General features: G+C 40.5%; 1 long non-coding RNA gene across 1 annotated transcript in view; it reads left to right on the top strand.

Moving 5' to 3' along the window:
- LOC109311333 overlaps nucleotides 1-10,584 on the top strand; it is a 16,889-nt gene extending 6,305 nt beyond the window's left edge. The window contains exon 3 of the long non-coding RNA XR_002101478.1: nucleotides 10,573-10,584. This is a non-coding gene — a long non-coding RNA (uncharacterized LOC109311333). The remainder of the gene's footprint in view (nucleotides 1-10,572) is intronic.
- Nucleotides 10,585-15,618: the final 5,034 nt, after the last annotated feature.

The following is a 15,618-nucleotide window of genomic DNA, read 5'->3' as shown; positions in this document are numbered from 1 at the left end:
GCTCGCTGCGCCCGCCCGAGGGAGCCGGGGCCCCCCCAGCTCTGGGGAGCCCTGCCGAGCTGCACCGGGGTCCCCGCGGCTAGGAGCTACACCAGGCCTCTCCGTTTGAAACGGGCCCATTAGAAAATCCTTTGCTGCTGCCCGGGAAGTCAAACGTGACAGGACGCTCCAGGGGAGGCTTTCTACATCTAAGGATGCCGGCAGTCACTTGGCTGGAGGCGGAGGCGGGGGCAGTTTGCCAGCGGCGCCGACTTGAAAGGCGACCCCAGCCATCGCAGAGGACAGGCCTTGCTGCTTAATTCGGGTACCATCCTCCTCCAGGCTAGCAAACCCCACTTTAGTTAGGTGGCAAGGCAAACTCTAGCACCTGGGTGGCTGAGAACTAGGTTTCCCATCCACCCTTCTCAGCACGCAGAACAAAAGCGACAGGAGACAAGGTGCGTATGAAGTGTTTTTGTTAGTCCAAACTCCCTCAAATTATCATCAGCACAGCTCCTCACGGGAGGGGAGAGGCTCCATACCTGAACTGCCATAACTGCCTGGCCCAAGGAGTTTTCCATCTACAGATTCCTCTGGGAAATCCTATGAAATATGAGCTTTCATTTCTGCCCAGGACAACTTTTACAGTCTTTTCTCCAATGCCTGATGAAGGGTGTTTGCACCTGAAAGTTTGCAATTAAATAATTTTTTTTGCAAAAATATTGTTGGTCTAATAAAAGATCTCTTTACTATGAGTCCTGATTGTAAAAAAAAAAAACCAAACAAAAAAACCCCAGACTGCATCCACTTCACAAATATTTTACACCTCAGGAAGGACCACAAAAATCCAGAGCTAAACAGTTCTTAGTAATGTCCTATTGCTTTGTGATCTTTCATTATGCCTTATCCCCTACCCTCAAGGGGATCAGAGGTATGGCCTGGGGTGCTACCCATGGGTCTTAGACTGCCATAGGCAATGTGCACCCACCCTTGGCTCGTGTGCAGCATGCAGCACCGGCAGCTGAGGTCCCATGCACGAGATCCAGCAGTGAATTGGCCCTGTGCCACTCCTCTAGCCCAAAGGGCCTGATGAGGAGGGATCCTGGTTTTCTCCAATTCAAAAGAATCCCCAATTTTCAGTAAAAAAGGCAACCCCAAATCCACATTTTCTTTCGATTTAAATGAAACACCACATGCACGTGTATATATGCACACACACATACACACCATTTCCTTTAAATCACAGGAAGATGTGGATTTGGGGTTACTTTTTTTTTTTTTTAAATCAAAAATTGGGGATTCTTTTAAATCGGAGAAAACCAGGATCCCTGCTGATGCATCTTGTCCTACCTCACTGATTAGCCAGCTTTGGCTTTAGGCCCCTTGTTTTGTTCTGTAATAGAAATGTGCTGTTGAAAAGGTGTGATGTGCAGGAAGTGGATATTTTCATAAATGCAGTTATATTCATCGGGTTGGGTAAGCTCAAGAGTTTTTACACACATGGAAGGTATTCTGACAGATTAAGACAGGGTGGGAATTGGAAGCAAGTTTTTCCTCAAGCTTAATTTAACTCACCTCCAAAGCAGCATTGACTTTTTAAATGCTCTTTCTGTGATACTTGGTAGGTTTTGCTAGTGACTATATTACATTTGATAGTGGTTTTATGTGGGTGTGGGTATAGGGTCAGAAAGGATCAAATGGAAGCATTTTGTAGACCCTTTCAGAAAAAAACTGGTCCCCTCTGATAACAGGTGCCTAGACTAAATAACTTTGACCTAGTCCTACGTTCCTAAATAGGCTATTGCAGACAATACATATGCAAACCCTCCATGTCTGACATTGAGCAGGGATGAGCTCAATCATTTCAGGCTTTATCGAGTTTACTTGATCCCTTTCACACACAAACCCACTCGCAGGGCCAGGGCTCCACCCAATATTACAAAACTCTTCACTTCTTTTTAGAACGTATCCTTTTATTTTATTATAAATAATGTTTGTATTCTAGTCATGCAGGCTGGGATTTCCATGTTGAAATTCAGTGAGAGCATAAGAAAATTAATTTCTTTATGCTCCTTTTAAAATCTGAGCTTCAAATATTAGCATGCAGATGTGCATTCCTAACCTGCATTTCACATACAAAAAAGGCATTTATTTCTTTATAAAACATCCATCGCTTCCTGCAATTAGAGCTGTCATATAGGACAATGAGGAAAATTAGCTTTTAGGCTAGTTCTGTTTCTGTAGAACTGCTTATCAATTATCATTACATGGCTACCAGATACAATAGCTGTGCCAGAGCAAATACAAAGCAGCTAGAATAGGTCCAACATTTTAAGGTGAAATACTCCACTTCTTTGCAGTAATAAAACAGGGATTAATGCTATTTTATAGCACGGGGTGTCTTGAGAGAAAGTGTCACTGATCTCATGCATTTCTTACAAAACCCAATCAAGCCCGTGTCAGAAAAGCCATTGCTCATTTTAAATAATCTTTTCAATTTATTGTCCAATTTTTTGTCTTTAATATTTCAATCCATGTGCCAATTCCAGTTCCTAAGGCAGGAAGTTCCTGAAGTGCCTGGACATATGCATTGCTCCAGCTGCATCCTTACCCAGAATCTGCCCAAGGAGTACCTCCTGGAAGAGTCTACTGTCTCAAGAAATAGGGTGCTGCCATTATTTCTAGTCACTTATAAACAAGTATCAATAGCTTTCTCCGTATCTAAAAATAAGCCATTTCTCAAGTAAGATAGACAAATTGGGGAGGTGTTTCAACAGATAAATGGCAACGAGAAGAAAAGGAAATTTAGTGATGTTCTTGGACTCTATTCGGGAACTGAAGGAGTTGCAAATATTTGAAGGCAGGAATTGCTATCAGTAAAAATCCAGATATCCGCAGAACCGGGGTTGTAACAGGAAGGAATTTTCAGGATGAGGGCCCAGAGGCGGCAACGCTTCGGGTTATCACATGCTGTTTTCTTAATTGAAAGGTTTTAAGAGCCTGGTGGACAAAACCTGTGATTATGCTTTGAGACAGGGTTTGTAATCAAGGAAGCAAGGTCCAACCTTTTATTGATGTGCAGAATAGCCTGAGAATTTGCTGTAAATGTAGACATCTCTTACCCACTTGTGGTTCTCCCTTAGTCTTTCACAGAGATCACATTAGGAAAAGGTCTGGCTGGTCATCTTTCCTTTTCACTCCACTAGTGTGATATGCCTTGCTAGTTACCATGACTAAAAACTCAAAAGTTGTAGTATTGACTGGAATAGAAGCTGGCAAATACTTGCATGTAATGACATCCCCAAGTGTTGAAATATCAGTTCTGCCTAGCAAATAATGCTCATCTAAAGTGTATTTGCTAATGCAAATTAGCCATACCCAGCACAAAAGTACTACTTGCTTACCTTGCATGCTTTGGAAAACAGAAGACACAAAATGAGTAAGAGGCATTTTCTCTCATCTCCAAACCCTATAGGAGGTCTAACACATACATATAGAAGGGAAAAGGGTCAATAAATGCACTGTAAACAGTTAGTTCACACTCATTCATATTCTTCTTTCCAAAAAAAGCAACAAGAACAAGTCTTGTGTTATAATTTATTAAAATTCTTTCAGGGACAGAGCATTTTCCACATCATTTAATTCTCCCTAGTTAACATTACTGCATGTCTGGGAAAGACAAATCTAAAGGAAGAAAAAATAGCTTCTTATAGATTTTGCAAGACATTAGAGACCCAGAAGTTCAGATTTGGGAATACAGTTTTGTCTGACATGCCTCTCATACAAGAGATGCATGTTGTATTCTCTTCTGGATGATGTAATCCTCAGAGTGACCCTCATGTGCTTTTGCCATCATATGACACTATACTGAATATACAAAGTTCCTTTGTGCACAGCTGCCTTACTTATCTCTCTCAGGATTTAGATCAGAGCTCTCTTTTTTGTTTTTTTCTTTTTAAAAAGAAAAGAGACTACTACTTTGCATTTGAAGAGGAGCACGGAGTAATGAAATAAGCTTTGAACATGTATGCAATTTAGTTTTGATGCATTTCAAAGTGAGTTATTTCAACTGCAGAAAAAAATAGCAGCACTTTATTTCTTGGTCACAAGGAAATTAAACCAGCAATCACAACAAAATGAGAAATATGACTGCACTGACACTGAGCCCACTTGTTTTACTATGAATCCAGATTTTACTCTGAAAAGTGAAAGGAAAACTGATTCATCAATGGCTTTATAGAGGATTTTTTTCCAAACTTTAAATATGCTCAGGATGACTCAGGCAAAAGCAGTTTTGGTTATCAAGGCAAGCAGTAGTCCTTAGAAAATTCAAAATAGAACAAAACAATGTTAAGACAGAAATTCACTAAGGTACTGTGGTTAAAAATAAATAAAGTGGGTCTGATTCTTCATTGCACCAGTTTTTCAATAAATCTTATGTTCTGGCATAAAATTTGAATAGCAGAGTGAAGGAGAAGACTAAGTGTCTGGACTATAGTATTTTAATCTCTTTTCACAAAGGATTTGACTTTGAATATGCACTAGTCACTGTAAATTGATCCAGTGTTAATTCATCAAACACTAAAGGCTGTTCAAGTCCAGAACTTCATGATCTTGGTGGTATTGTATAAACATTAGTTTAAGATAGATTTTCCTATTAGCTGCTTTAGATTTTCTGAAGTAATAAAAAATCCATGTAGTTTTGTGATCCCCGTGAAAGAAACTGAAACCTGTAAATATTACCAATATCTAGATAAATGCTGTATGCATCACTTCTCATGTCCTGCTCCTGCAGCCCAGCTATTTTACCTGGGGATTTGTACAGCAAGGAATTGTCACCTTGCCAGAGTCCACTGAGCAGGCACAAAGCCCTTCCTTGGCTGTTGCATTCTAGGTACTGTAGCCCTACAGCCCTTAACTCCTGAGGGAATTATGTCCAATAGAGCCACATAGTAGTAATCTACTTGTCTTGCCCTCATCCTTTCCCCACTCATGACAGTTTATTCTTTGGTGTGGAACCTGTCACGATAGGCAGCCATGAACTCAGAAGTGGACTTTTCATATACTGCAGAGAACCCACAGTAGTTCTGGGGACATCCACGCTCACAAGAGAAAGGTGGCAGGAGTGACGTGTTTACCCCAGTCCCTCTGATTGTACTGACGCCTGTGTTTTGATACACCGATAACTACAAAAATCTGTGAATTATCTTGTTTTAACAAGGATGTGTTAGCCCCAACACCAGAAGGTGTTTCCCTTTCCAAGATGGAATGCAGTGCTGTTGCAGTAACCTGCATCTACAGAATAGACTCCATTTATTATATTTTTTCCATGTTGTATTACAATCTTTAGTCTCAATCAGTCTGTGGAAAGCGTTATGTAGCCTGGTTGCTTGAATAATCAGAAGCCTAGACTCATTGATCTCAGGTATCCTGCCAGCCCAATGTTCCTCAATTGTTTTAAATGACAGATACGACTTTCCAAGTGTGGAATTAAAAAAAAAACAAAAAACTTACCACCATTTTGTTTAAGCACTTCACATAGCATTGACTTTAATGAATCCCTTGACACCACCACATGTATTATGAATTACCTTCTGTGTAGCAAATACATCCGGCATGAAATTTTCAAAAGCATGCAATTTCAGAGCTTTATTTTCATTCACAAAAGGGACAAAGACATAGGTTCTTAAGCACCATGACTTTCAATTAAACTTTTGTCTCCTAATTGCCCAAGTCATTTTAGACAGACAACAGAATCTAGATGCTTAAGTTATTTGTGCACTTTTGTAAAAGTTATACAAAAACTCCAAATCCTTAAAAAGCTTGGGATAGTGCCTCTCCTGTGTATGATATCTAGTATATGGTACCATCTCTAAGCTGGTGGTGAAGCTCGGGTTAGTATCATCCCTCAGTACAGAATAGGGAGGTAGTGGCAGCGCTGTCTGTAACAGGCCTTCAGCTTGGGCATTCATTCCCACCTTTGGCTGGAAGAACCTGCAAGTGTGTTGACTTGGAAGGTATTGTGCAAGGCCTACCTATTTGCCCAAGCTTTTGGGGAGGGAGGAGTACAATAGAGTCCAACGTTTATAAGGGGAAGGAAGAATAGCTGGAATTGATTTTTGCTGTTCAAGTCATTGCTGATACTGGGTGTACTGGAGTAGTAGCAGCCAGCTTACAACTTTGGTAAAGACACCGGAGAACATTTACCATATGTAACTCCAAACCTAAGATAAGTAAATCAATACACAATAGCACCAATATGACAGATTAGGTAGTCCCACAAAGTAGTCTGAAGCCATAACCTTCAGTGTAAGCTTCTTTACTGTCTGAAAAAAATATGCAAGAATGGTTAACATATGTATGGAATCCAGAACTAAAACATCCAAAATACAAACATGCCTCCTTTAAAAATAGATTATCTTCTAACCCTTCACAGGGCTAATTAAAACAGCATTCCTGAGTCATTTACAAAAGGTTCAAATCTCCCACCTTCCCCCCCCCACCCCCTAGTACTCCTGTCCCCCATCCAAGTGTTAGCAAAAATCTCCCTGAACTTAAGGCTATTGTTCATCACCAAACTTCCTCCTGCAGCCCCCAAAGGGGCCTTTATAATTTTAACCTCCTATGCAGGAGTGGGCTAGGCCCCTCACAGATGGAGTCAGCTTCTCTAGTTCTTTTCAGTTTGTAATTAGGTTTAGCAGGAGTCACCTGCAGTAAAAAGGGAAACTGGACAACAGCCCACACAGCCCTCAGGGCAAAGCAGTGCACTCATTCTCCTCCTCTTTGTTCGACAGAAGGGGTCTTCCAGCCCCTGCAATGGTTGGTAAATAAAACTAAGCTAGTAAAACCCATTTGACAGCCATTCAAGCCTCCTATTGATTTTAGGACTAGAATGGAGCAGTATGAGCATCTAGTCTAACCTCTTCCAGAACACAGACCATAATTTTTCTCTCTAGTAACTATTGCACAGAGTCTAAAAGTGCACATTTGAGCTACAGCATGTTAATAACTAAGTGGCCAAAGGCTTTTTTCTTGTTAAATCTGCAGCTATTCTATTAATAGCCTGAAATAATCTATGCAATAAACTACTTGGTTTCTAAGATGTTAGTGCAACATCTCAGAATCCACATCACATGATCCTCCTGTTCATTAGTTAGGAAGTAGTGTGAAAATTAGATGCACTTCTATTATGGCATTTTCTTTTCTTGTCACGATAGCCAAACTGGCAGCTAAAACCCAACAGTATTTCCAACTGTTTTTCTGTTTATTCTTTCAGAAGAGTGAATCATTCCTCAACAGTCACTACCTCTCAACTATGAAACAATACATTTTTTCCTTCCCCTTGTCTAAATACCCAGCTCCTGTTGAGATGAGACCCTGATTCTAGATCTGCCCCTAGAAAAAATGGCTGCACTTTTCATTTCAAACGCTAGGTGGTGATGCTTCAGAGAAAATGAAGCCGTGCTTTAGGGCAGGGGACTCAGAATTGTTAACTAAATCTATTTTCCTACCCTTTAAGAAACCATCCCCATTTTTTCAGTGACAAGACAGAACACAAATCCAGTGAGTTAATGATTAAGTCCATTTTCTTTGAGTCTTTGTGATAACTGAATGACTACAAAGAGAAAGCAGACCAGTTCAAGTCACTATATTTTTGTCCTTTTTGTATGTTCATTCAAGTCACTTGACTCTCTCAAGCCAAGTTCTGCCGACACATCCCACCCACACTGATGACTGCACCTCATCTGGGTCTCATATCAAAGCAACCCCCTAAAACAATCCATCTACTCCTTCCTTCATCCTCATGCAAAGACTTTTTTTTGCATCTCAGATTTCTCTCTTCCAAGTGATTGTCATGTGGCTGTTCCAGTACTATGTCAGGTCCAGAATAAAAGACAGTAGTTAGTGCCTCCAGCAGGGCTATCAGGATCCAAAGAAAAATCCAGATGGAGCCCATCTTCCTTGACACTGTTCAGACCAGTTGCTCATGCTGGGATCAGACATCGGACTTTCCTGCAGTTATTGAGAGGAAGGAAGAGTCAATGACTAAGAAAAATTAAACGCTGGCATTGAAGGAACAAGACGACAAGACACAAGAAGCAAAACCCAAGCCAAAGCAACAAGCATGTGATATGAAATATGCAAAGCATTTTTCTAGTTTTAAACAGTTCAGCATGCAGGAGATCAGCCAAGTGAATGCTTAGGCTCTTCCACAAAAATGCATGCAACCCTGAAAACAACTTGGAACAACTATATTTGGGCTATATGAATCAAGATACTTTGGGTACTGTAAGTATCTAAATACTTTGTGCCTTCTCACATCAATTCTAGGCACCTTCTTCACAGATCCTGCTGCAAAACATGAGCAGAATCCTGGTTCTCTGATTCTTGAAAACACAGTTATATAACAGGCAGCAGAGCTAAAGCATGAGAGTTTTCACTTTTTCCTCCATCAGTCAAAATGACACCATGCCTGTTGCTTCCCAAGAAAGCTTACTAGTCCCATGTTATGCTCCTGTAGGTCTGGGGTCAGTGAAGTAGTTCAAGAATTTTAGTATTGGGAGGGCAAGTCTCATCTCCAGACTCTTCAATATATCCATCTACATATACAAGCAAAAAGACCTGGAAAGTGAGTGCTTGGGAAATACAACCCTATTGGTGTGGCTGGTGGAACAACAACCTATCTGCATAATGTAAGCTGCATTTGCTGCACCACTGGGACATCATTTATCCAAGTGCTTTGGCAGCCTGCAGTTGGGAATCATGAAACAGCTTCTTAAGTCAAAAAACTCACTCTCTCTCCCAAGAACCTCAGTGACAGCCACCAAGACTCTTATGGTACCTAAAGAACCTATACAAGATGGCATTATAGATCTGTGTTGAACTAAGAAGGCCTACAAGACTCCCCTTCATCTGCCCCAAAGCATGGACACCCATTTATAATCCAACCAACTACACTCATTCACCATGGAATCCCAATCATTCTTTTGTCCATCTCTCTAGATTTGTTCTCAAAAGTGGAACCACAATTAAAACTATGTTTTCAAAATCCTGGTTAAGCACAGCCAAAATCCAAGCCAGAGCAGGAGATGTAAGCTCAGCTCCTACTAGGTGGGCAGCAATGACAACATCTTTGATATGGCATAGCTAGGAATTTAAAGCACTGAAAAGGCACAACCTGCTCATCTGGGGCACTTCCACAGCCAGGGTGGGTCCTCAGTCCAGAACAGCAGAGTGGAGACAAGACGGCTACCATGTAGGCACCAAGGTTTGTTACCAGAGGGACTTGGAAATTTAGAAAGGGTTCTCCCCTATACTGCAGTCACATTTAATGGATGGCTATCATGTGAGCCCTGAGGCAGTCAGATGCAGCCATGATAATTCCCGGAAAGCAGTACTCTCAAAATCCTCCAAGCTAGTTCATTCTCAAAGGGAGCATCTACATGTTCTCTAATGTGCCATAGTTACTGTGCATTGATTTAGTACTTGGATAACCAAGTACTAAATCAATGTGCAGTAACTGGTGCTACTGCAAAGTAGCGCTGGCACACTGCTTTTTAGTGACGCCAACTGCACAGTAGCTTAATACTGTGCAGTAGTGTATTAGCATACGTTTTGCCTTGCATGCTACTGCACAGTAAAATTAGGCTACTGCACAGTTAGTGTCTCATGTAGATGCACCTAAAAATAGGAAACTTATTCAGGACTAAGTCTACAAAATTAAGGGGGGCACTAAAATAAGGCAGAATAAATACAAATCCACCACAGGCAGGGGAAAATAGTGATTCTGGGGTGGAAACACCTCAAATATCAGTTAATTTCACATGAAACTAAATAGCTGATGATGTCATCAGCACCTGAATTTTCTGTGGTCTGCCAAAAAGACTGTATGCAGTTTGGCATCTCTAATTACACTGGGTCCTTAAGATAAGCCACCTTGTGCTGTACTGCCATCTAGTGGTTCCTTTGCAGAATCTCTCTAAGCCAGGTTCCAACACAAAACTTGAACTGACTTATTTTATTCAGTGAATTTTGCAAGTACTACTGTGCATGAATATGCAACACTAAGTTTGTTCTTTTATACCAGGGAGCACATATAAGTGCTAACTAGAGGCATATTAATGAATTTGCTAACATGTACTAAAGGAACTCTCTCATAGTCGGGAAAGAAAGTGCTAGATCTTCCACAAGGTTATGGAAAGCATTAACAAAGAGGGGTAAAAAAACATTACAGGTCATCGTATCTGTTCCCACACATGTTCAATGAATATTTTCATGAGCTGCATTTTAAAATATTAAAGTGATCTACAGCCAAACATGTAGCCCCATTAGCTTTAAGCATCAGTATTTGGATTTTTATAATATAAACTTCTCAGGTATGTTGTTTATACTATGAAGTGCTAGAAAGAATATTTAGAGACCTGGCAATAAAGTTGACTTCACCTTTCTAGGTTCTTTTTTGTTTCTTCTTCTCCACCCCCAAAGTTAAATTACTGTTACATTTGTGCACTGTGCTGAGCTGAAAGAGATGTTTCCAACAACTAGAAATTCTGGAACCAATACATGAATGCGTTAAAGTATGGTCTCCAACAGGGCAAGTGTTGTTTATTATAAAAAAGGCCAGATCCTATAGCCAAGAATTGTCACAGCATACAGGCATCCCAGTCAAGCCTCCCTAACCCAATTAGCCCAGTTTTAGGACTAGATATACCAATGCAAAGCAGTTACACTTATCAAATGTTTGGAATTTTGGACATTCCCTAGTATTCACAAATCACACAGACCCAAGAGCCTTAACTCTAATCTATGTACGTGGATCTAAACACGGTTACATAATAAGTACATCTAGAGGCAATAACCAGATCTACTCAGTTCTGTATTTCAGTCCAACTGGAAGAACTGAGTATGCATAGCATAAATGGGTCTGATGGGAACTTCCCATGAAGGCTGTTGTAGAGCTGTGGATTGTGATTTCAGTTTGAGCTATTCTAGCATGGGAACTGTGGCTGGTATGGATGTACAGTGGCTTAACTGGTAACCTCCCCACCTATACTGGTAGACAATGTTCTTGAGCAATCTTAGCTCAGTTCACTCAATTGGTCTGTGTGCATTTCACTAAAACACTGTTTAACCTAAATTGAATATGTACAGCCTGTCTGTTTTCCTTTGCTTCAAGAATCCAGGCCCTGAAAAGTACAGTTGCACCTGAACTGACATTAATACTGATCAATTAAAGGAAATGGAAATGTTTTGATATGATGCAGTAGAAGCAGGTTGCCAACTGCCTAGACAAACCGTTGGGGGGAAAAAAAAAGTTTAAAACAACTAACTACTCATGAAGTCTGTAAAAAACTGATCCATGCATTAAAAAAATGAAGCCAGCTAGAGTATGACTGAGGCTGTCCTCAAACTGAATGGAAGCTTTGAAGGGCAGGCAGAGCACAGCAGCATTACCTGATGTCTGAGCAGAAGTACAGCATCCAGATGCAGCATTCTTTTAGGGCTGTGTAGCCCACAGAAGCCATTGAAGCCCACCTCCCCAAGTAGGGGGCAGCAGCCCTTCTTTGGGGGGTCTGGAATGGAATGTTAGCCATGGAGCCAGTGGGGAAGAGAGCAGAAGCATCAGGGTGTGAGAGTAAGTAGGAGGGGGCAGCAAAAGTGTAAAACCATAGCTCCAGTCCAGCTGAGTTGCAAACCTAAAAATTTTTAATTTTTTTTTTTAAATTCCGTAAACATTTTACTGACAATTTTTTTTGGTTTTTAAGCTATGGGTGGTGTTCAGTCCCTAAATTTGAAAACAGCCCTTGTCCAGGGTTTGGCAGAAGGGATATTTACATTATGTAAAACAAATGTCAGTAAAAAAAAAAAGTTTGATTGTCTGGTAAAAGTCTGCATACTGTTTGTAAAAAAAAAATTTTTTTCTGTGTTGGCAACCCTGGTAGAAAGCTACACTATTACAGCTAATGAAAATATTTCCCAACTTCCAATCAAAGCCTGACAAACAGAAATTAGAGAAGCACTATCCCTTATAATCTGACAGAAAAAAACTTCAGAACTGTTTGCCATCTGGGAGACTGAATCTGAAAGCAGACCAGACCTAGAACTCTCCTACCATCTACCCTCACTTAAAAAATAATTAAAAAAAAACCTCCTCTGAGTATTCTGGAAGAATATTGTAGAAACATATTAAATGGACAAACAAACCATAAGATACCTGGAGTACTGTATGTCAGGATGCAGCTAGATTCCTTCTCAGAGGCCCTTGTGAAAAATGTTATGGAAGCATATTAAAGTGCTAGTCCAGAGACAGAATGTGGAATTGGCATTCTTGAAATAGCATAAGATGTTGGGCATAGTAAGCCTCCAGAGATTTATTTATTTTTTTTACTGCCAGCTGTAATGCACGTGGTTGGCAAAGGAAAGATCCTAGTAAGTGTAAAGACGTTAGATGAAGTTCAATACATGATCTAACCTTTTGGACAGTGACCCATTCTCAAACTATACTGGAGAATGAGCTCCCTCAGAACCAAATCTCCCTCCTCCCCCATTCAGACATTCTCCTGGCTTGCTCAATTCTCTCTGCTACTATACTCTGGGTTTTTTTCCTAGAGTCTGTTATGGCTGCCCAGGAGCTATCCCATCCCTGAAGGTGTAGGAACATACACTCTTCATCAGCATGCCAGAGATTCCCAGCTGCTGTTTTTGCATGTTCATCAGATTTCCACCAGCACAGTCCCTTCCCACAGCACCTGCACCAAGATGCTTAATTAATCCATTTTTTCCCTGCTGCCTCTTGCACGTTTGTACAGTCCCCTCCTCCTTAACCCACTTCTTCCCTCCCACATTCTCCTTGCCAGGCTCAGACTTATACCCCATTTTCCTTCATTCTTATATATGGGCTCTTCTCAGCATCCTTGTTTCCACCTCCCTCCTTCCTGAAGTCAGGAGTTGAGTACCATTTCCCTTCCCCACGAGTCTGCATTGGTTTGTCTACCATCAGTTGGAATATTTTGGAAGTGGCGCTCTTGTTGCAATTTGCTGACATTGTTGCATCCTTGAAGGAACTCCCCATCGGATACAATCACTGTGACCTCTAACTCTAGAAGCCGGAATAGTAGTAGGAGTGGTGGCAGTTATAGCACAAGGTGGAGACTGAGGGAGAAATATTTGCTAGGCCCTAGCAAACTGAAGGTGTTTTAGTTCAAAAGCGCACTGCCACCGTTTTCTGTGCAGTAGTTCCTACAGGATTCTTAACAGCCCTGGGCTCTGAGCTCCACCGGGAAGAACAGATGGCCGTCATATCCCTGCACCTCAAAAGAAACCTTCTAGTGGAAAAGAAAATATTAAAATCACATAGAAAATGAGGTTCATGACCCTGGCAACTCTGAATAAAGATGTGAAAGTTAAAGGGAGTGGGTGAAAAGGGTGCTTACAGCTTCCTTTACTCCTGCTTTCAAGGATCTTCTCCACTATACCAGGGCAGAAACTAGTCTGTGAACAACTGAAGATCTAGGACACTGAGCAACATGAAGACAGAGTGGTTTTGATTGCTTTTACTGAGTCTCTGTTATCATTCATCTATGTTTTTGCTGTTTACTGAATCTGTTATATTTACTGTTATACTGAAACTCTTACAAGAAATTTTATTACAACACCCTAATCCCTTCAATTGAGGCCTGACAATGCACCTAACAAACATTTGTGCCTCCCTATAAATCCTCCAATGAAAGAAAAAGGAAAGGAAAAAACCCCAAAAGAACAAGAAACAAAACAAAGAAATCCAAACTTATGATTGAGATATATTAAAGAAGATGGAAGAGGGAAAAAATATTGGACATTTGTACACATGCTTGTGCCGCACATGCATTTGTATAAATGGCGAAACATGAAGCAGCACTGATAAAAGGGCAGGGGCACGCTTTTGAAATAAAACACAAAGGTGCTTTAGTTCAAAAGTGCACCACCATTTTCTGCACACTGACATGCATTTCACCATGTATACAAATGCATGCAATGCAGTACATACCAGCTCATGTGTGGAGCAGACTCTATTAACTGAGGCTGCTCCACACACAATTAATTGAGTCTGCTCCAATGTGCTGGATCTCCAGCATATTGGAACAGACAAATGTGTGTGTATAAAAACAGCCTTTATACATAGAAAGGTAAAAAGAAAAAGAAAAGGGCCACAAATCCATCTCTCTCCCCCACCTCTTTGTTGGTACTTCTTTAACTGTGCATCTAAAATACTATTTGAAGAAAAGACATTAAGGCCCCAGCATCACACCAGGCATAGAAAAACTACCAGACAGCATTTATGGCAGGCCCTAGGAAAGGAAACTCAGAATGAGGCTTATAAAGGTGCCACATTCTCTACAAAAGCCAATATGTGTTGTTACTTCTGTATCCCCCACAGTAACTGGAGATGTTAGGGAAACTGCCCACACCAGCCAATAAATTACACAGTGTGAGGTACACTGCTGTCTGCACCTGATTGCTTATATCCATCATGTCTATAAGTGAGACTCATTTAAGTTCTATCTGGCTAATAAGGTAATGTCAACAGAAACCAGAAATTGCTAATACTCAATGGCTGAAAGAAGCTAATTCCAGCTATTAATAGAAGAGCAGTTGCACAGCAAAAAGTATTCCACTATTGTTTCCATATTTGTGGGAAACGTTAGCACTGAATGGCCAAAGAAAATGGATCACCTAGTCCTTCCTCCATCTCTTCTGGTCAGGATGAAGGCCAACTCACAAAAGTAACACTGTCCAACTACATTACTTCCTCTTCGCTGTCAGTAAGTTCTTATCTGCTCTGCTAAGAAAATAAAATTGAGCCTTCAATTCAGGCATTTGTACTGGGGAACATAAAATAATTCTCCCTCTCAAAGTGTTGGTGGGCCTGCACAGACTAGAGATAGGTACTTCTAGTAATCTCACATCTATGGAAGAGATGGAAATCATTTCAAAAAACGATGAGCCATCTATCTGATAGTGAAATTTCCCAGTAATCATACAACTGATACTAAGTCTAAACACAGCAAAGCCTAGGGAATTATATTCTCTATTCCAATAAGGCATAACTCCAAGCTGTTATCTTGGCTAGTGCAAGATCCTGTTTTAAAGACTGCTGCCAATGTTTCAGAGTTGGTAGTCCAATTTGATTTATTTATCCTACACCTTATACAATACCTTTGCTGTTTGTTTTTAAAATGAGAGGTACTAAACCTAGAGCTTCCAGCATTTTCTTAATTGGTTTAATAAAGACTCGCTGTTAACATGGAAATAACACAAGCTACTGGATCAAATAGTCTGCAGTTATGCCTTTGGGCTCTGTATACACCATACTATAAAATAAGATTATTAATGTACTGGAAATGAACAGAAGTAGCTTGTTTACCTGATTCTGAAGCTCCTCACAGGTCAGAATTGCAGTGCAAGCTATCCTAATTAGAAACATTTTCTTTGCCAGAAATTAGATGAATCATTCCAGAATATTTTCTCCACTTATAAAATAAACTAAATACACTGCATAAACTGAACATGTTTAAACTCAAATTTCTCAGGAAAATAAAAATTCAGCTTTTGACATGGAAGATGAGAGAGACTTTATATCTTGATTATAATTATGCGGCT

This window comes from Crocodylus porosus, unplaced genomic scaffold (assembly GCF_001723895.1).
Source record: "Crocodylus porosus isolate Cpor-Errol unplaced genomic scaffold, CroPor_comp1, whole genome shotgun sequence".
Taxonomy (NCBI): Eukaryota; Metazoa; Chordata; order Crocodylia; family Crocodylidae; genus Crocodylus; species Crocodylus porosus.
The sequence above is the reverse complement of the archived record's forward strand: the minus strand, read 5'-3'. Positions and strand labels throughout refer to the sequence as shown.